The sequence below is a fragment of the Oncorhynchus masou genome, chromosome 9, assembly GCF_036934945.1.
Source record: "Oncorhynchus masou masou isolate Uvic2021 chromosome 9, UVic_Omas_1.1, whole genome shotgun sequence".
Taxonomy (NCBI): Eukaryota; Metazoa; Chordata; class Actinopteri; order Salmoniformes; family Salmonidae; genus Oncorhynchus; species Oncorhynchus masou.
The window spans coordinates 80,377,346-80,400,992 of NC_088220.1; the positions used below are offsets into that span (position 1 = coordinate 80,377,346).

The following is a 23,647-nucleotide window of genomic DNA, read 5'->3' on the forward strand; positions in this document are numbered from 1 at the left end:
ACACACACACACAGTGAGGAGAATGCATTCTAATAGACCTCTGGGTTCAAGAGATAACAGAACAGCTCCAGTGGCAGAGGACCAATGAGAGGTCGGCACCCTTAGGTGTGTGTGTGTACCAGACGATGCCCCATTAATCAATATGTTTGAGTGTTTCTCCACAGCCCTTACAACAGGAGTTTCAAACCTGCCCTGGATACACACTGCCAACACACACACACGTACGCCAAGCCAACACGCCAACTGGCCAACTCAGCAGACACACAGACATTCTCAAGGGGCTCACACACACACACACACACACACACACACACACACACACACACACACACACACACACACACACACACACACACACACACACACACACACACACACACACAGAGTGTGACAGAGAGGGAGGTGAAGTATTGCTAAGGACAGCAGTAATCCCAATAAGCTCTCTGCTGACGTTTTGGCTCTAGACTCTGAAAACATTTATCTTCCTCCTTCTGTCATATCTCTTCTCTCTCACTTCCTCCTCGTCTGCTTTTTCCCTTTCTCTGTTCCTGCCTCTTCTCGTCTGCTTTTTTCCTTCCTCTGTTGCTGCCTCTTCCCATCTGTTCCTGCCTCCTCCTGTCTGTTCCTGCCTCTTCCTGTCTGTTTCTGCCTCTTCCCGTCTGTTTCTGCCTCTTCCCGTCTGTTCCTGCCTCTTCCTGTCTGTTCCTGCCTCTTCCTGTCTGTTCCTGCCTCCTCCTGTCTGTTCCTGCCTCTTCCCGTCTGTTTCTGCCTCTTCCCGTCTGTTTCTGCCTCTTCCTGTCTGTTTCTGCCTCTTCCTGTCTGTTTCTGCCTCTTCCTGTCTGTTTCTGCCTCTTCCTGTCTGTTCCTGCCTCTTCCCGTCTGTTTCTGCCTCTTCCTGTCTGTTTCTGCCTCTTCCTGTCTGTTTCTGCCTCTTCCTGTCTGTTCCTGCCTCTTCCTGTCTGTTCCTGCCTCCTCCTGTCTGTTCCTGCCTCCTCCTGTCTGTTCCTGCCTCTTCCCGTCTGTTCCTGCCTCTTCCCGTCTGTTCCTGCCTCCTCCCGTCTGTTTCAGCCTCTTCCTGTCTGTTCCTGCCTCTTCCCGTCTGTTCCTGCCTCTTCCCGTCTGTTCCTGCCTCTTCCTGTCTGTTTCTGCCTCTTCCCGTCTGTTCCTGCCTCTTCCTGTCTGTTCCTGCCTCTTCCTGTCTGTTCCTGCCTCTTCCTGTCTGTTACTGCCTCTATTTCTCTGTTAGTTATACATTTCTAATCATATTATAGTGGCTGGAGATTAAAGCCACTCATCTCTTCGTTTCAAAGAGTTATTACCCCTCAACACACACATTCTCACACACACACACACACACACACACACACACACACACACACACACACACACACACACACACACACACACACACACACACACACACACACACACACACACACACACACACACACACACACACACACACACACACACACAGTGACAGGATCTTGGCTGGAATCTGAGAGGAATACATCCCATAGTATCCTTAGTGGGGGCTAATGATAGGGCTGAATACAGTCTCCATAGTAACACTGACAGACTGGATATGTAGGGGATTATTAGTGAACTGTGTAGCAGATGAGTTCATCCTCTTATTTCTGCTATTTCCAGTATAACTTACTCCTTTTTCCTATCCTTCTTTCCCATTATCCCCCTCATTATCCTTCTTTCCAATCATCCCTCTATTTCGTCTCTCATCATCCCTCATCATCCTTCTCTTTCATCCCTCTCTCATCATCCTTCTCTGTCATCCTCCCTCTCATCATCCCTCTTTCATCATCCTCCCTCTCTCTCATCATCCCTCTCTCCCATCATCTCTCTCATCATCCCTCATCATCCCACTCTCCCATCATCTCTCTCATCATACTTCTCTGTCATCCTCCCTCTCTCCCAAAATCTCTCTCATCATCCCTCTCTCCCATCATCTCTCTCATCATCCCTCATCATCCCACTCTCCCATCATCTCTCTCATCATACTTCTCTGTCATCCTCCCACTCTCCCATAATCTCTCTCATCCTCCCTCTCTCCCATAATCTCTCTCATCATCCCACTCTCCCATCATCTCTCTCATCATCCATCTCTCATCATCTGTATCTTCCTCTGATTCCTCTCTCCCACCTGCCTCCCATCCCTGGATGATGTTGGTGTTGTAGGGCTAGTTCATTGATTTGTTAATGTTGCTGATTGGCTTGGCGGGTTCACTCACCTGCTGTCCCAGGTCTGAATCCACCCCTGGTTAGTAGGAGAGAATGGAGACAGTAAAAATCCAACAGCACTATTTACAATGAACTTAACCTTTAATTCAGAGTCCATTTTTCCACCTCCCTCCCTCCCTCTGTCCCTCCATCCATCTTTCACCTCAGTTGTCAGTCAACAGCCCCAACTCTACTCCACTTTCCTCTAAATATCTCTATCAATCACACTTGTCCCTTTCCACCTCTATTACACTCTCTCCATCTGTCTCTCATTCCACCCGGTCCCTCTCTCGTCCCCTTCCCTTCTTCCTATCACATACCGTTTGTTCTGCCAGACAGATATCTGATGCTTCCAGGCTTAGAGGAATCTGCATTCCAGATAGCCTACTGATTATTTGTGCCAACAAGCCAATCAGGGTCTAGCGCCAGCCTACTGTCAGAAACAGCCCAGACTCAGAGGTTGAGTTTCTCTAGAGTGGTGATTGAGGGAGGAGGGAATCGTTTTTCCTGATTATGTGACCTGACCTGAATAATAAATCCTTCATAATCAAGTCCTCTAGTCTAGAATGACCACAGTTTTTCCCTCGTGTTGACATTCTGCTGGTCTCTCCTCTATAGTGATCAGAGTGGTGAGGTGTTGCCATCTGCAGGCAGAGTTGTGTAACTGATGTTATTGTAACAGCCGAGGCATTGAGTCTATCCCTCTGGCCTGTTTAAACACATATCATTCTATTGATCAGTCAACTTTTCTCCACTTTGGAATTCAATGTTTCATTTTTGATACAAATGTGTTCTCTCTGTGTAGACACACAGAGGTGGATGAACATACGATCCAGCACTGCTTCTGTTACACCTCCACTGTCCTCACCTCCACACTGGCCTTCCAGAAAGAACAGAAACTCAAAGTGGAGTGTCAGGCACTGTTACAGGTGGCCAAGAATCTCTTCACACATCTGGGTGAGTTACCCTCCCTTCTCTGCACTTCTTCCCTCTCCTCTCCTCTCATCTTCATCTCTGTTCTTTTCTCTATTTTCTTCTCTACTATTTTATTTGCTTCTCTCGTCTCCTCTTGTGTCCTCCTTTTCTCTTCACTCCTCTGGTTCAGATCAAATCCCTACAGACTGATAATACAACCCTACTTGTGGTAGATCAGCCTGTTGATTCATCCATCACCAGCCTGTGTGTGCTCTCTCTCTCACTCCCTCTCTCTCTCTCTCTCTCTCTCTCTCTCTGTAGATGATGTGTCTGTGCTGTTGCAAGAGATTATAGTTGAGGCCAGGAACCTCAGTGATGCAGAGATGTGAGTTCTTGATGTAAAACAACCTAAACCAGTTAACATGCTTTCCAGAATAACTAATGCGGAGGAAAATAGAATAGAATACTTATTCTCTCTCTCTGTCTATAGTTGTTCTGTGTTCCTACTGGATCAAGTTAGCCATGAGCTGGTTGCCAAGGTGTTTGATGGGGGTGTGGTCAGTGATGATGAGGTAGAACACATGTATAGAACTCCTCTGTTTGACAATTACAAAGATTACAATGATGATGATGCCGATAACGGCGAAGAAGAAGATTCTAAAGATAGTCTGTGTGTGCAGAAGGAGTTCCGTATCCCTGCGGACCAGGGCATAGCGGGTCACGTAGCTATGACAGGGCAGATCCTGAACATTAAGGATGCGTACTCCCACCCTCTGTTCTACCGAGGAGTGGACGACAGCACCGGGTTTAGAACACGGAACATCCTCTGCTTCCCCATCAAGGACGAGAACAACGGTGAGAACTAAACTAACACTACTGGTGTTAACAACTAAACTAACACTACTGGTGTTAACATCTAAACTAACACTATTGGTGTTAACAACTAAACTAACACTACTGGTGTTAACATCTAAACTAACACTATTGGTGTTAACAACTAAACTAACACTACTGGTGTTGACAACTAAACTAACATTACACTGGAGTAAACAACTAAACTGGTTGTTAAAATCTAAACTAAAAACACTATTGGTGTTAACAACTAAACTAACACTACTGGTGTTAACAACTAAACTAACACTACTGGTGTTAACTGGTGTTAAACTAAACTAACACTACTGGTGTTAACAACTAAACTGGTGTTAACACTACTGGTGTTAACAACTAAACTAACACTACTGGTGTTAACAACTAAACTAACACTACTGGTGTTAACAACTAAACTAACACTACTGGTGTTAACAACTAAACTAACACTACTGGTGTTAACATCTAAACTAACACTACTGGTGTTAACAACTAAACTAACACTACTGGTGTTAACATCTAAACTAACACTACTGGTGTTAACAACTCAACTAACACTACAACTAAACTAACACTACTGGTGTTGACAACTAAACTAACACTACTGGTGTTGACAACTAAACTAACACTACTGGTGTTAACAACTAAACTAACACTACTGGTGTTAACAACTAAACTAACACTACTGGTGTTAACAACTAAACTAACACTACTGGTGTTAACACTACTGGTGTTAAACTAACACTACTGGTGTTAACAACTAAACTAACACTACTGGTGTAACATCTAAACAACTAAACTAAACACTACTGGTGTTAACAACTAAACTAACACTACTGGTGTTAACAACTAAACTAACACTACTGGTGTTAACATCTAAACTAACACTACTGGTGTTAACATCTAAACTAACACTACTGGTGTTAACAACTAAACTAACACTACTGGTGTTGACAACTAAACTAACATTACACTGGAGTAAACAACTAAACTAACACTACTGGTGTTGACAACTAAACTAACACTACTGGTGTTAACAACTAAACTAACACTACTGGTGTTAACATCTAAACTAACACTACTGGTGTTAACAACTAAACTAACACTACTGGTGTTAACAACTAAACTAACACTACACTGGAGTAAACAACTAAACTAACACTACTGGTGTTAACAACTAAACTAACACTACTGGTGTTAACATCTAAACTAACACTACTGGTGTTAACAACTAAACTAACACTACTGGTGTTAACAACTAAACTAACACTACTGGTGTTAACAACTAAACTAACACTATCTAAACTAACAACTGGTGTTAAACTAAACTAACACTACTGGTGTTAACAACTAAACTAACACTACTGGTGTTAAACTAAACTAACACTACTGTGTTGTTAACAACTAAACTAACACTACTGGTGTTAACAACTAAACTAACACTACTGGTGTTAACTGGTGTTAAACTAAACTAACACTACTGGTGTTAACAACAACTAAGTTCTAACACTACACTGGTGTTAACATCTAAACTAACACTATTAAACTAAACAACTAAACTAACACTACTGAACACTAACACTACTGGTGTTAACAATCTAAACACTGGTGTTAACAACTAAACTAACACTACTGGTGTTAACATCTAAACTAACACTACTGGTATTAACATCTAAATAACTAAACTAACACTACTGGTGTTAAACTAACACTACTGGTGTTAAACCATTCAATATACAGCATCACACTACTGGTGTTATGCTGCTCCATTTCACACTACTGGTGTTAACAACTAAACAACCTAAACTCTTTCAATTAACAACTAAGTCTAACACAAGGGGCTTTATTGGCATGGGAAACATCTGTTAACATTGCCAAAGCAAGTGAGGTAGATAATATACAAAAGTGAAATAAACAATAAAAATGAACAGTAAACGTTACACTCAGAATAAAGACATTACAAATGCAATAGTATTTATATATACGGTTTTGTAACGATGTACAAATTGTTAAGGATACACAAGGGAAATAAATAAATGTAAATATGGATTATATACATGTATTTACAATTGTGTTTGTTATTCACTGGTTGACATTTTCTTGTGGCAACAGGTCACAAATCTTTCTTTCTGTCTCTCTCTCATTTCTCCCTCTCTGTCTCTCTCTCGCTCTCTCAGAGGTGATTGGGGTGGCTGAGTTGGTCAATAAGACTAATGGACCGTGGTTTAACCGATTCGATGAGGACCTGGCCACTGCTTTCTCTATCTACTGTGGAATCAGCATCGCACACGTGAGTCAGACACACAACCCAAAGCTACACAAGAACCGCTGATCTCTGACATTCTAGTTACACAGAGCGTTTTAAACAGTAGCATAAGAGACTGATGGTTAGTGCCTTATTGATGTGGTGTGGATTTAGTTGTGGTCAGACTTGGTTGACTGACTGGTCTCTCCTGTATGTTAATGTGGTTGACTGACTGGTCTCTCCTGTATGTTAATGTGGTTGACTGACTGGTCTCTCCTGTATGTTAATGTGGTTGACTGACTAGTCTCTCCTGTATTTTAATGTAGTTGACTGACTGGTCTCTCCTGTATTTTAATGTGGTTGACTGACTGGTCTCTCCTGTATAATAATGTTGTTGACTGACTGGTCTCTCCTGTATGTTAATGTGGTTGACTGACTAGTCTCTCCTGTATAATTGTGTGGTTGACTGACTGGTCTCTCCTGTATGTTAATGTGGTTGACTGACTGGTCTCTCCTGTATGTTAATGTGGTTGACTGACTGGTCTCTCCTGTATGTTAATGTGGTTGACTGACTGGTCTCTCCTGTATAATAATGTGGTTGACTGACTGGTCTCTCCTTTATAATAATGTGGTTGACTGACTGGTCTCTCCTGTATTTTAATGTGGTTGACTGACTGGTCTCTCCTGTATAATAATGTGGTTGACTGACTGGTCTCTCCTGTATAATAATGTGGTTGACTGACTGGTCTCTCCTGTATTTTAATGTGGTTGACTGACTGGTCTCTCCTGTATAATTGTGTGGTTGACTGACTGGTCTCTCCTGTATTTTAATGTTGACTGATGTATAATAATGTTGTTGACTGACTGGTCTCTCCTGTATGTTAATGTGGTTGACTGACTGGTCTCTCCTGTATAATTGTGTGGTTGACTGACTGGTCTCTCCTGTATAATTGTGTGGTTGACTGACTAGTCTCTCCTGTATAATAATGTGGTTGAGTTCAGATCCCTGCCAACTGATGTCTCTCCTGTACATAATGTGGTTGACACACACACTACCCCCATCTCCTGTATAACACATGTGGTTGACACTGGTCTCTCCTGTATAATAATGTGTGTTGACTGACTGGTTCTCCTGTAGTTAATGTGTTGACTGACCAGTCTCTTGGAAACTGGACTGGAGCCAGTGGATGAGATTCATCTCCTTATTAATGTGAGTTGACTGACACTCTCCTGTCACTAACCTGTTGACAACTGGTCTCTCCATGGTAAACAATGTGGTTGACTGACTGGAAAGAGTGTGTATGTACGTGGAGAATGTGGTTGACTGACTGGTCAGCTCTGTATAATACTGACTGGTCTCTCCTGAAACAGATGTGATTGAATGGCTGGTCTCTCCTGTATGTTAATGTGGTTGATAACATGGTCCTCCTGATTTAATGAGTCATTACTGGTCCTCCTGTCCCCATTTAAGGTTGACACCAGTCCTCCTGTGGTGTGGTTGTCCATGACTGGTCTCTCACATAGATGTATAGTAGCCAGAGAGAGGTATCCTGTAGAGATGTATCCACTAGAGACTGGTCTCTATAGTATCCATAGAAATGTATAGTATCCATTGAGATGTTGATGACTGGTTATCCATAGAGATGTATAGTATCCTGTATAATAATGTTGTTAAGAGATGTGACTGGTCTATCCATAATATTGTGTTTGACTCAGTATCCTGTATGTTAATGTGGTGACTAGTATCCATTTATGTTAGATGTGGTTATACTGGTCTATCCATATGTGGTTGATGTACAGTATCCATAATGAGATGTACTGAGTATCCATAGATAATAATGTTGTTAACTGACTGTCTCATCCATAGAAAGTTGACTGACTAGTATCCATAGAGATGTTTGACTACTAGTCCCTGTATGTTAATGTGGTTGAGACTGGTCATCCTGTATGTTAATGTTGTTGATGACTGGTTTCTCCATAATAATGTGGTTAGTATCCATGGTATGTATAGTATCCATAGAGATGTATAGTATAATAGTGTGGTTGACTGACTGGTCTATCCATAGAGAGTTGTGATAGTATCCATAGAGAGTTGACTGATAGTATCCATAGAGATATAGTATCCATAGAGATGACTGACTAGTATCCATAGAGATGTATAGTCTATCCATGGAGATGTGGTTGACTCCACTGGTCTCTCCTGTATCCATAGAGATGTATAGTATCCATGGAGATGTATAGTGTCCATAGAGATGTATAGTATCCATGGAGATGTATGTATCCATAGAGATCTCTATAGTATCCATGGTTGACTGATGGTATCCATAGATGATGTATAGTATCCATAGTTAGATGTATCACATGAGGTCTATCCATCCATAGATAATGTGGTTGACTGACTGGTATCCATATAGATGTTGACTGAAGTCTCTCCTTATAAGTGGTATCTGGTCTCTCAATAGAGATGTATGACTGGTATCCCTGGAGATGTATAGTATCCATAAATGATGTTATAGTATCCATGTTAGAGATGTATCATCCATAAGAGATGGTATCATCCTGTATAGATAATGTGGTTGACTGACTGGTATCCATAGAGATGTATAGTATCCTTAGAGATGTATAGTTGATCTGACTAGAGATGTATCATCCATAGAGATGTATAGTATCCATAGAGATGTACTAGTATCCATAAGAGGTATAGTATCCATAGAGATGTATGGTATCCATAGAGATGACTGACTAGTATCCATAGAGATGTACTGGTATCCATCGAGATGTATAGTATCCATAGAGATGTATCATCCATAGAGATGTATCATCCATAAGTGGTGACTGAGTATCCATAGAGATGTGATGAGTATCCATGGAGATGGTATGAGTATCCATAGAGATGTATATATCCATAGAGATGGTATAGTATGTTAATGTGGTTGAGGTGATAGTATCCATATGAGATGGTTATAGTATCCATAGAGATGTATAGTATCCATAGAGATGTATAGTATCCATAGAGATGTATAGTATCCATGGAAATGTATAGTATCCATGGAGATGTACTGTATCCATAGAGATGTATAGTATCCATGGAGATGTATAGTATCCATGGAGATGTATAGTATCCATAGAGATGTATAGTATCCATAGAGATGTATAGTATCCATGGAGATGTATAGTATCCATAGAGATGTATAGTATCCATAGAGATGTATCATCCATAGAGATATATCATCCATAGAGAGGTATAGTATCCATATAGATGTAAATTATCCTTAGAGTGGTATCATCCATAGAGATGTATAGTATCCATTGATATGTATCATCCATAGAGAGGTATAGTATCCATAGAGATGTATAGTATATTTAGAGAGGTATAGTATCCATAGAGATGTATCATCCATAGAGATGTATAGTATCCATAGAGATGTATAGTATCCATAGAGATGTATCATCCATAGAGATATATCATCCATAGAGAGGTATAGTATCCATAGAGATGTAAAGTATCCTTAGAGTGGTATCATCCATAGAGATGTATAGTATCCATTGATATGTATAGTATCCATTGAGATGTATCATCCATAGAGAGGTATAGGTCCATAGAGATGTATTGTATCCATAGAGATGTATAGTATCCATAGAGATGTACAGTATCCATAGAGAGGTATAGTATCCATAGAGATGTATTATCCATAGAGATGTATAGTATCCATAGAGATGTATAGTATCCATAGAGATGTATAGTATCCTTAGAGATGTACAGTATCCATAGTGAGGTAAAGTATCCATAGAGATGTACAGTATCCATAGAGAGGTAAAGTATCCATAGAGATGTACAGTATCCATAGAGAGGTACAGTATCCATAGAGAGGTGCTACAGTATCCTGAGAGATGTGAAAGTATCAAACCATGATGTATAGTATCCATTCCAGGTATAGTTCCATAGAGATGTACTAAAAGTATCCTCCCCAGAGATGTACCAGTATCCATGTGGTGTATGTCCATACAAATCCACAGAGATGTATAGTAGCCATAGAGAGGTATCCATAGAGATGTATCCATAGAGAGGTACAGTATCCATAGAAATGTACAGTATCCATAGAGATGTATCAGTATCCATAGAGATGTATAGTATATTTAGAGAGGTATAGTATCCATAGAGATGTATCATCCATAGAGATGTATAGTATCCATAGAGATGTATCATCCATAGAGATGTATAGTATCCATAGAGATGTATAGTATCCATTTAGAGAGGTATAGTATCCATAGAGATGTATAGTATCCATAGAGATGTATAGTATCCATAGAGAGGTATAGTATCCATAGAGATGTATAGTATCCATAGAGATGTATCATCCATAGAGATGTATTGTATCCATAGAGATGTATAGTATCCATAGAGATGTACAGTATCCATAGAGATGTAAAGTATCCATAGAGAGGTATAGTATCCATAGAGATGTATCATCCATAGAGATGTATAGTATCCATAGAGATGTACAGTATCCATAGAGATGTACAGTATCCATAGAGATGTATAGTATCCATAGAGATGTATCATCCATAGAGAGGTATTGTATCCATAGAGATGTATAGTATCCATGGAGAGGTATCATCCATAGAGATGTATAGTATCCATAGAGATGTATCATCCATAGAGAGGTATAGTATCCATAGAGATGTATAGTATCCATAGAGATGTACAGTATCCATAGAGATGTTCAGTATCCATAGAGAGGTATAGTGTCCATAGAGATGTATAGTATCCATATAGATGTACAGTATCCATAGAGATGTATAGTATCCATAGAGATGTATCATCCATAGAGAGGTATAGTATCCATAGAGATGTATAGTATCCATAGAGATGTACAGTATCCATAGAGATGTATAGTATCCATAGAGATGTATAGTATCCATAGAGATGTATAGTATCCATAGAGATGTATAGTATCCATAGAGATGTATAGTATCCATAGAGATGTATAGTATCCATAGAGATGTATAGTTTCCATAGAGATGTATAGTATCCATAGAGATGTATAGTATCCATATAGATGTACAGTATCCATAGAGATGTAAAGTATCCATAGAGATGTATAGTATCCATAGAGATGTATAGTATCCATAGAGATGTATCCATAGAGATGTATAGTATCCATAGAGATGTATAGTTTCCATAGAGATGTATAGTTTCCATAGAGATGTATGGTTTCCATAGAGATGTATAGTATCCATAGAGATGTATAGTATCCATAGAGATGTATAGTTTCCATAGAGATGTATAGTTTCAATTTCAGATTCAAGTTTTAATGTGCACAAGCACAGCACATTTTTTTCCTGCAGCTCTAACCCCAACAATGCAGTAACCAATAACAATGTAGTACTATAAATAACAACTTAGATGAAAAACACAATAGATATAAAAATAAGAAAGAATAAGATCATGATAAAATAAACACACTATATATTTTTTATTTCTCTTTTATTTAACCAGGTAGGCCAGTTGAGAACAAGTTCTCATTTACAACTGTGACTTGGCCAAGACAAAGCAAAGCAGTGCAAAAAAACCAACAACACAGAGTTACACATGGAATAAACAAAAGAACAATCAATTACAATAGAAAAATCTATATACAGTGTGTGCAAATGGAGTAAGGAGGTAAGGAAGTAATTACAATTTAGTAATTTAAACTGGAGTGATATCTGTGCAGATGATGATGTGCAAGTAGAAATACTGGTGTGCAAACGAGCAGAAAAACAAATATGGGGATGAGGTAGGTGGGTTGGTTGGATGGGCTATTTACAGATGGGCTATGTACAGCTGCAGAGATCGGTGAGCTGCTCAGATAGCTGCTGCGATTTTTAAAGTTCCAGTCATTGGCAGCAGAGAGAAGGAAAGATGTGGAATTCTCCAACGAAAGTATTCAGCCCCCTTGAACGACCTTTTGCCACATTTGCTTCAAACAAAATATTGTTCCAGTCATTGGCAGCAGAGACCTGGAAGGAGTGAGGATCTCTGAATGATCCGGACCAAATGACTAATGATGATAAATACAATCCACCTGTTGGTCTCCGTATTTGCACTGTGATGGTCTCAGACCAGTGAAAGCATCATGAAGAACAAGGAACACACCAGGCAGGTGCTGTTGCAAAAGTATTTTACAAAAAGATTTCCAAAGCCCCTTGAACGATAATATTTGCAAGGAGCAGACCACTGCAAATTTGGCCACTAAATTTCAGGCTTCAGAATGCATAAAGATGGATAAAACTGTAGGTGGGAGACTTTTTTGTGAAGAATCAAAAGTGGGACACAATAATGAAGGGGGAACGACATTTATTGGATATTTCAAACTTTGCATGCAAAATTATGAAATATCCCCCAAAAATCTTAAGTTTAATACTTTGAAATGTGGCAAAAGTTTGCAAAGTTCCGAACCTTTTGCTGCTGATTACCTGCTGTAAGTCGTGCTAAGGGTATGGGTCTCTATGGTTTTGGAGTTAGATAAGGCAGAGCTTGTCTCCAACTTCAGTGAGACTTAAAGATGACCTGGCTACGCAACAATGCAAAATATGTCTGGCATATGACGAATATGTAGCGAGGGCCAGCCAACGAGAGCATACAGGTCGCAGTGGTGGGTGCCCACATAGAGACTTCCAGAGGTCTGGACAACAGGCCCTCCGATTTGACACACTATCTAAGAAGTAGTTGGTGAACCAGGCGAGGCAGTCGAGTCTGTTGATACTGCCGATAAGAATACGGTGATTGACAGAGTCGAAAGCCTTGGCCTAGGTTGGTGAAGACGGCTGCACAGTACTGTCTTTTATCGATGGCGGTTATGATGTCATTTAGTACCTTGAGCATGGCTGCGGTACACCCGTGACCAGGAAAATGGATTGCACAGCGGAGAAGGTACGGTGGGATTCGAAATGGTCAGTGATCTGTTTGTTAACTTGGCTTTTGAAGATTTTGGAAAGGCAGGGCAGGATGGATATAGGTCTGTAACAGTTTGGGTTTAGAGTGTCACCTGCTTTGAATAGGGGGATGACCGCTGCAGCTTTCCAATCTTTAGGAATCTCAGACGATACGAAAGAGAGGTTGAACAGACTAGTAATAGGGGTTGCAACAGTGGCGGTGGATAATTTTAGAAAGAGAGGGTCCAGATTGTCTAGCCCAGCTGATATGTACAGGTTCAGGATTAGCAGCTCTTTCAGAACATCTGCTATCTGGATTTGGGTGAAGGAGAAGCTGGGGAGGCTTGGGCAAGTAGCTGCGGGGGGTGCAGAGCTATTGGCCGGGGTTGGGAAGCCAGGGGGAAAGCATGGCCACCCGTAGAGAAATGCTTATTGAAATTCTCTATTATCGTGGATTTATCGCTGGTGACAGTGTTTCCTAGCCTCAGAGCAGTGGGCAGCTGGGAGGAGGTGCTCTTATTCTCAATGGACTTTACAGTGTCCCAGAACTTTATGGAGTTAAAGCTACAGGATGGGAAAAAAAGCCTTTGCTTTCCTGACTGACTGCGTGTATTGGTTCCTGACTTCCCTGAAAAGTTGCATATCGTGGCGACTATTCGATGCTTGTGCAGTACGCCACAGAATGTTTTTGTGCTGGTCGGGGGCAGTCATAATTTGTGTGAGATTGAGGGCATCTAGATATATGGGGGAAAATCAATTCACATATGGTGTCCAGGGCACAGCTGGGAGCTGAGGGGGTCTATAACAGGCGGCAACAGTGAGAGACTTATTTCTGGAGAGATTCATTTTTAAAATTAGAAGTTCGAACTGTTTGGGCATAGACCTGGAAAGTATGACAGAACTTTGCAGGCTATCTCTGCAGTAGATTGCAACTCCTCCCCCTTTGGCAGTTCTATCTTGATGGAAAATGGTGGCCTTCCTAAGCCAGGATTCAGGGTCAGTTCCAGTACCATATTTACAATGTGCAGGATTAATGGATTGATAGAGGACTCATGGACTTCGCCATTGAGGGCTTCTACTATTATAAAGTTGTCAACTGGCCGGGATTCCTATGTGTTGGGAGTAATCAGACAATCAGACTATTGACTTCTTCTTCAAGAAGGTTTGTAGTTGGCCTAACTAGCACCATCTAGTGGCCACAACAAATCAATGACACATTATTTTGTTCAGCATTTCAACACTACAGGTGGCGGTAAATCACCAATTTGGATCTTTACACTTCTTTTAGACATAACAGAAGAAGAAAATAGACTACTTTAAAATGGAGGTAGCCTCAAAAGGTACAGCGATGCTGTCACAGATCCCATAATGGTACAGACACAAAGATAAGACCTCTTTCCATCTCTATGTGCACATCCAACAATCTTTCTTGGAATAAAGGGAAAACCTAGTCAGTCAGCAATGTATTCAACTGAAATGTGTCTTCCACATTTAACCCAACCCCTCTGAATCTGAGAGGTGCGGTGGTTGCCTTAATCGACATCCACGGCGCCCGGGGAACAGTGGGTTAACTGCCTTAATCAGGGGCAGAACTACAGATTGTTACCTTGTCAGCTCGGGGATTCCATCCAGCAATCTTTCGGTTATTGGCCCAACGCTCTAACTACGAGGCTACCTGCAGCCCCACACAGTTTTGACCACTAAGAGTAAATATGGGGAGTATTCAAGAGTATTCAGCCAGACTGCTGTACTGCGTCTAATATCTATCTCTCCTGTGTCTAATATCTATCTCTCCTGTGTCTAATATCCATCTCTCCTGTCTCTCCAGGGTATCCTGAGTATGTTTGAGGACATGGGCTTTATCAACACCTATAAGATTGACCTGCACACTCTGGCCAGGTATATATCTCTCTCTCTCAATTCAATTCAATTCAATTCAAGGGGCTTTATTGGCATGGGAAACATGTGTTAACATTGCCAAAGCAAGTGAGATAGATTATATACAAAAGTGAAATAAACAATAAAAACTAACAGTAAACATTACACATACAGAAGTTTCAAAACAATAAAGACATTAAAATGTCATATTATATATATATATATATATACAGTGTTTTTACAATGTACAAATGGTAAAGGACACAAGATAAAATAAATAAGCATAGATATGGGTTGCATTTACAATGGTGTGTGTTCTTCACTGGTTGCTCTTTTCTCGTGGCAACAGGTCACAAATCTTGCTGCTGTGATGGCACACTGTGGAATTTCACCCAGTAGATATGGGAATTTTTCAAAATTGTGTTTGTTTTCGAATTCTTTGTGGATCTGTGTAATCTGAGGGAAATATGTCTCTCTAACATTGGGCAGGGGGTTAGGAATTGCAGCTCAGTTTCCACCTCATTTTGTGGGCAGTGAGCACATAGCCTGTCTTCTCTTGAGAGCCATGTCTGCCTACGGCGGCCTTTCTCAATAGCACGGCTATGCTCGCTGAGTCTGTACATAGTCAAAGCTTTCCTTAATTTTGGGTCAGTCACAGTGGTCAGGTATCTGCCGCTCTGTACTCTCTGTGTAGGGCCAAATAGCATTCTAGTTTGCTCTGTTTTTTTTCTCTACACCTCTCTCTCTCTACCTCTCTCTCTCTACCTCTCTCTCTACCTACCTCTCTCTCTCTACCTCTCTCTCTCTACCTCTCTCTCTCTACCTCTCTCTACCTCTCTACCTTTCTCTCTCTACCTCTCTACCTTTCTCTCTCTACCTTTCTCTCTCTACCTTTCTCTCTCTACCTTTCTCTCTCTACCTTTCTCTCTCTACCTTTCTCTCTCTACCTTTCTCTCTCTACCTTTCTCTCTCTACCTTTCTCTCTCTACCTCTCTCTCTCGACCTCTCTCTCTCGATGAAGTGGTGATAGATTGTGCGGTTGTCATTGGTTGCAGGTTCTGTCTGATGGTGAAGAAGGGTTACAGAGATCCTCCCTATCACAACTGGACTCACGCATTCTCGGTCTCTCACTTCTGTTATCTCCTCTACAAGAACCTGGGCCTGGCGAACTACCTGGAGTAAGTAGACATACCACACTATCTACCCTATACCCTATATACTACACTATCTACCCTAACACTATATACTACACCATCTACCCTAACCCTATATACTACACCATCTACCCTATACCCTAACACTATATACCACACCATTTACCCTACACCCTAACCCTATATACTACATCATCTACCCTATACCCTAACCCTATATACTACACCATCTATCCTATACCCTAACCCTATATACTACACCATCTACCCTATACCGTAACCCTATATACTACACCATCTACCCTAACCCTATATACTACACCATCTACCCTAACCGTATATACTACACCATCTACCCTAACCCTATATACTACACCATCTACCCTAACCCTATATACTACACCATCTATCCTATACCCTATATACTACACCATCTATCCTATACCCTATATACTACACCATCTACCCTAACCCTATATACTACACCATCTACCCTATACCCTAACCCTATATACTACACCATCTAACCTATATCCTAACCCTATATACCACACCATCTACCCTATACCCTAACCCTATATACTACACCATCTACCCTAACCCTCCCTATATACTACACCATCTACCCTATACCCTAACCCTATATACTACACCATCTACCCTATACCCTAACCCTATATACTACACCATCTAACCTATACCCTAACCCTATATACCACACCATCTACCCTATACCCTAACCCTATATACTACACCATCTACCCTAACCCTATATACTACACCATCTACCCTATACCCTAACCCTATATACTACACCATCTACCCTATACCCTAACCCTATATACCACACCATCTACCCTATACCCTAACCCTATATACTACACCATCTAACCTATACCCTAACCCTATATACTACACCATCTACCCTATACCCTAACCCTATATACCACACCATCTACCCTATACCCTAACCCTATATACTACACCATCTAACCTATACCCTAACCCTATATACTACACCATCTACCCTAACCCTATATACTACACCATCTACCCTATACGCTAACCCTACACAAAACACCCTACCTGCTCTGAAAGGCCGACTACCTCGAGCTAGTAGAAACCCTGGCTCCCTTTATCCTATAATCTACATACATCCTATAACCATACACACTACACCCCTGCACCCTACAGTCTAACCTCCCACCCTCTCTGTCTGTAGGAATATAGAGATCTTTGCTCTCTTTGTCTCCTGTATGTGTCATGACCTGGACCACCGTGGGACTAACAACTCCTTTCAAGTGGCCTCGGTAAGACACCAGATACACACACACACACACACACACACACACACACACACACACACACACACACACACACACACACACACACACACACACACACACACACACACACACACAACCTGTGTCCTGTTAACACACATACACACACAACCTGTAACAGTCTTGGGTGTCCTGTTAACACACACACACACTCAAATGCATACATGAAGGCACAGCTTTGGTAAGACACCTCACACACACACAACCTGTAACAGTCTTGGGTGTCCTGTTAACACACACACACACTCAAATGCATACATGAAGGCACAGCTTTGGTAAGACACCTCACACACACACACAACCTGTAACAGTCTTGGGTGTCCTGTTAACACACACACACACTCAAATGCATACATGAAGTAAGACACCTCACACACACACAACCTGTAACAGTTAACACACACACACACTCAAATTACATGGTAAGACACCTCACACACACACAACCTGTAACAGTCTTGGGTGTCCTGTTAACACACACACACACTCAAATGCATACATGAAGGCACAGCTTTGGTAAGACACCTCACACACACACAACCTGTAACAGTCTTGGGTGTCCTGTTAACACACACACACACTCAAATGCATACATGAAGGCACAGCTTTGGTAAGACATCTCACACACACACGCAGGTATAGCACGGGTCAAACACACAGTAGGAAAACCCAGGGAAAGACTGTGGTGAGACAAGGGTAGTACACTACAGTTAGACCTGCTCTCTATGCTGCTGTATTATCTATGGAACAACGTGTTCTGTCTTCTTCCTCTACAGCAATCTGTCCTGGCTGCCCTCTACAGCTCAGAGGGCTCTGTGATGGAGGTAAGTACACACACACACACACACACACACAGATGGGACTATAGTGACACCTAGTGGCCAGCCTCAGCGGTGTTTGTTTCCACAGCGACACCACTTTGCCCAAGCCATAGCCATTCTGAACACCCACGGCTGCAACATCTTCGACAAGTTCTCCAGAAAGGTTTGTTTCTCTCCAGTCTGGGATCCCACGTTGATTGTCTCCTGACCCAGGACACCCAGGACTTTTATAGGGTGTGTGTGTGTGTGTGTGTGTGTGTGTGTGTGTGTGTGTGTGTTAACAGCACTGTAACGGAAAATGAGTGTATATGGTAATTGTGGGTATAATCAACAGTAATACACTCTGAAATTTTTTACTGCAGCATACTGTAAATTATGCTGCATTGTGGGAAAATGTTGTGTTGGCGGGGAAATAATTGCTGTATTTCGAATGCTACAGTAATTCTATCCTACAGAATACACTACCGTACCGAATCTTTGGAGCACAAAAAAAATAACATTTTGACCACTAGTTGGCGTATGGGATTGTTGTTGCTGGCTTATTGACGTATCAATTGAAACTGTATCGGGGACAGGTTGTAGTGGCACTAAGTCTTGAATGTTAAATGGGTGTTTTACCATGTCCTTTTAGTCTGCCAGTTTGGAAACCTTTGTTTAGGCCTTTTAGAAGTGCAAGTGATATAAAACACCAAATATTAATTTAGTATACTGTCACGTGTAAAAACCTGACCTGTCAGCCAATCTGCTTGCACCATTTCCTTTATAATTACAGTACAATACTGTGAAATACAATGAATTTCATCACATTCATTCATTCTGATTGCGGCAGCATTTACTTCATTACACAGTACTTGGTTTAATACCGTATTTATATTACAGTTGGTATACTGTTATATGAAATATAGAATTTTACTTTCCACTGGGCTGCCTGTGAGATACTGTCAAATTCACCGTAACCCCTATACAGTGAGGACACCCAGGACCGTTACCGCTCGTACCCAGGACCGTTACCGCTCGTACCCAGGACCGTTACCGCTCGTACCCAGGACCGTTACCGCTCGTACCCAGGACCGCTACCGCTCGTACCCAGGACCGCTACCGCTCGTACCCAGGACCGCTACCGCTCGTACCCAGGACCGCGTACCCAGGACCGCTACCGCTCGTACCCAGGACCGCTACCGCTCGTACCCAGGACCGTTACCGCTCGTACCCAGGACCGTTACCGCGTACCCAGGACCGTTACCGCTCGTACCCAGGACCGTTACCGCTCCGCAGGACCGCTACCACGCAGGACCGCTACCGCTCGTACCCAGGACCGTTAGTGCTCGTACCAGGACCGTTAGCGCTCGTACGCAGGACCGTTAGCGCGTACCCAGGACCGTTACCGCTCGTACCCAGGACCGTTAGCGCTCGTACCCAGGACCGTTACGCAGGACCGCTCGTACCCAGGACCGTTACCGCCCAGGACCGTACCCCGTACCCAGGACCGACCGCTACCAGGACCGTTACCGCAGGACCGTTAGCGCCGCAGGACCGTATACCCAGGACCGTTGTGCTCGTACGCAGGACCGTTAACAGGACACCCAGGAGTACCCAGGACCGTTAGCGCTCGTAGCGTCGTACCCAGGACCGTTAGCGCTCGTACCCAGGACCGTAGCGCTCGTACGCAGGACCGCTACCGCTCGTACCCAGGACCGGCTGTCAGGACCTACCAGACCCAGGACCGATACGCAGGACCGTTTCGTACCCAGGACCGTACCCAGGACCGTTAGCGCTCGTACCAGGATACCCAGGACCGGACGCTTGTACCCAGGACCGCTACCGCTCGTACCCAGGACCGTTAGCGCTCGTACCCAGGATTATCCTGGCCAGGACTACCAGAGGATGTTGGACTGTGACCGATGCCACTGTACCTGGCTCACCACCTCCGCAGGATCTTCCCCGACCTGCAAAGGATGGCTGACGGTACCCAGGACCGCCGTACCCAGGAGTGCAGGACCGTTACCGCCCGTATGTTGTGTGTTAACAGGCCACCCAGGAGTGTTATAGGTTGTGTGTGTGTGGTTGTCAGGACTACCAGAGGATGTTGGACCTGATGGGGATATTATCCTGGCCACTGTGCATCTTCCCCGACCTGCAAAGGATGGCTGTGTGTGTGGGCAGTGCATGTGTGTGTGGGGGTGTGTGTGCGTGCGTGCGTGCGTGTGTGTGTGTGTGCATGCATGTGTGCGTGTGTGTATATGTGAGTATAATAGTATTTCATTCTCTCTCCCTTTCTGTTTGTATATGTGTGTGTGTGTGCTAGCTGGCTACAACCCCAGGAATCAGACCCACCGTTCTCTGCTGCTGTGCCTGCTGATGACCTCATGTGACCTGTCGGACCAGACCAAGGGCTGGAAGACCACCCGCAAGATCGCTGTGAGGAATCCTAAAGTCTACTAACCCTAGACTCAACACTAAAGCTAATGCTAACCCTAACCTCCATCCTAAAGCTAATGCTAACCCTCAACCCTAAAGCTAATGCTAACCCTAGCCTCAACACTAAAGATAATGTTAATCCTAGCCTCCATCCTAAAGTAATGCTAACTGTAGCTTCAATCCTAAAGCTAATGCTAAACTTAGCCTCAAACCTAAAGCTAATGCTAACCCTAGCCTCAACTCTAAAGTTAATGCTAACCTTCAACCTTAAAGCTAACGCTAAACCTAGACTAACCCTAAAGCTAATGCTAACCATAACTCTCGCCTCAACCACAACCCTAACTTCATGTTCACATCCCGGTTCAACCCTAACCTCAACTCTAACCTCAGACCCTAGTTAACCTTTGACCCTAAACCTCTTTCTGTCCTCTGTGTTTTCAGGAGCTGATCTATAAAGAGTTCTTCTCCCAGGGGGATCTGGTATGTGTGCTGCACTTTATTACTGCAGTGTGTGTGTGTGTGTGTGTGTGTGTGTGTGTGTGTGTGTGTGTGTGTGTGTGTGTGTGTGTGTGTGTGTGTGTGTGTGTGTGTGTGTTGCGCTTTATTACTGCACTGTGTGTGTGTGTGTGTGTGTGTGTGTGTTGCACTTTATTACTGCACTGTGTGTGTGTGCTGCACTTTATTACTGCACTGTGTGTGTGTGTGTGTGTGTGTGTGTGTGTGTGTGTGTGTGTGTGTGTGTGTGTGTGTTGGGAGGTGGGTGTATCTGATGTGTGTAACTTACTTGTGTGTGCAGGAGAAGGCGATGGGGAATCGTCCCAGTGAGATGATGGATAGAGAGAAGGCCTACATCCCAGAGCTACAGATCAGCTTCATGGAACACATCGCCATGCCCATCTACAAGTAAGAGTGAATCAGAGCGTTTATCACTACTGAACAAATCACAACACAGCGTTTATCACTACTGAACAAATCACAACACAGCGTTTATCACTACTGAACAAATCACAACACAGCGTTTAACACTACTGAACAAATCACAACACAGCGTTTATCACTACTGAACAAATCACAACACAGCGTTTATCACAACTGAACAAATCACAACACAGCGTTTATCACAACTGAACAAATCACAACACAGCGTTTATCACAACTGAACAAATCACAACACAGCGTTTATCACAACTGAACAAATCACAACACAGCGTTTATCACTACTGTACAAATCACAACACAGCGTTTATCACAACTGAACAAATCACAACACAGCGTTTGAACAAATCACAACACAGCGTTTATACTGACCCACAGCACTTGCACCACCTAATGTTGTGTCCCCCACCCCTGTCCCCTGATAGGCTGCTGTCAGAGCTGTTACCGGGGCATCAGAGCTGTATGAGCGTGTAGCGACCAATCGAGTGCAGTGGACAAAAGTCTCCCATAAGTTCACCGTCCGTGGGTTGCCTAGCAACAATAGCCTCGACTTCCTGGATGAAGAGTATGAGCTGCTGCAATCCCAGGGTGCGCTGGGAGATGACAGCCACTGCGATGACACCCACTGCCTCAACGGTTGCCTTGATGATGTGGTTGGGGGGAGGGGCCAGTGAACACACCAACCAATGGGAGGGGAGCCAGTGGTATCTCTAGGCCAATAGAAACATAAGGAAACGATTTCCTTTTTATGTCCTCAGGCAGAGAGGGCGAGACTTTGAGACAGTTTGACATTTGATTGACAGCTGTCAATCTCTGAGGCTGAGCAAGATGGAGTGAACTCAGGAGGGACAATTCAGATGAATCATTTGACAGGAGTTGATTCTGACTAGTCAATTCAGACGATTCCTGTAGATGTTAAATGTGACTGAACTCCTGTGAGGAAAGCAGAGTGTCGTGTTGACTCTGGAAATTATCATTTTCATAACGAAGGTCACCGTTCATATTGTTCTGAGTTTCTGTTTTACACACAGGCTCCCAGACACCTAACAGGTCAATACCCATGTAATAACACATACCTTTCTTAGTTAACAGAAAGCTGTGTAGTACGAAGGACAGTTAAGGAATCTGTTGGTTTATGTTGATTTAAGATCATCAGAATCCCTCCCACCAGCCCACACAAACCCTGATCAGCTGCTATGTCACTCATACGACTGCTTATGTATGCTGTATGTAGCCTACACCACGTGTGTTTCTCCCTTTATCTCAGCCAGTATTGAATTTATTTGTAATTTCGTAGGCATCATGTAAGTCTCTAGTTTGCCAATTATTGTATTTGTTAGTATATATGGAGCTCATTGATGGCCATATGATGCCCAGTGGTCATTGAGGGAACTGTATCTGCAGTGTGTCAGGTAATGTGAGAGTAAGTTCCATCTTTTGGAGATGGGGACAGTTTGACAGTCAATGATCACTGGTCAGTGCCATCCTCATTAGCTAAAATCACACACACACCACCACCAACAACCACCACCACCAAAAACAACCACCACCCACAACCAACAACAACCAACAACCAACCACCCACCAACAACAACCACCACCAACCAACAACCACAGACACCCACCAACAACAACCACCACCAAAGAACAACCAACACCACCACTACCAACAACCACCACAACCCACCACCAACAACCACCACAACCACAACCCACCACCAACAACCACCACCACCACCACAACCAACAACCACAACCCACCACCAACAACAACCACCACCACCACCTACCAACCACCACCAAAGAACAACAACCCCCACCAACAACAACCACCAAAAACAACAACAACCACCAAAAACCACTACCAACAACCACCACCCACCAACAAACACCAACCACCAACAAACATCACCCACC

The 23,647-nt window shown here is 42.9% G+C and overlaps 1 pseudogene; it reads left to right on the forward strand.

Annotated features, from left to right (window-relative positions):
- Positions 1 to 23,033, forward strand: part of LOC135545101 (cGMP-dependent 3',5'-cyclic phosphodiesterase-like) — a 153,077-nt pseudogene extending 130,044 nt beyond the window's left edge.
- Positions 23,034 to 23,647: the final 614 nt, after the last annotated feature.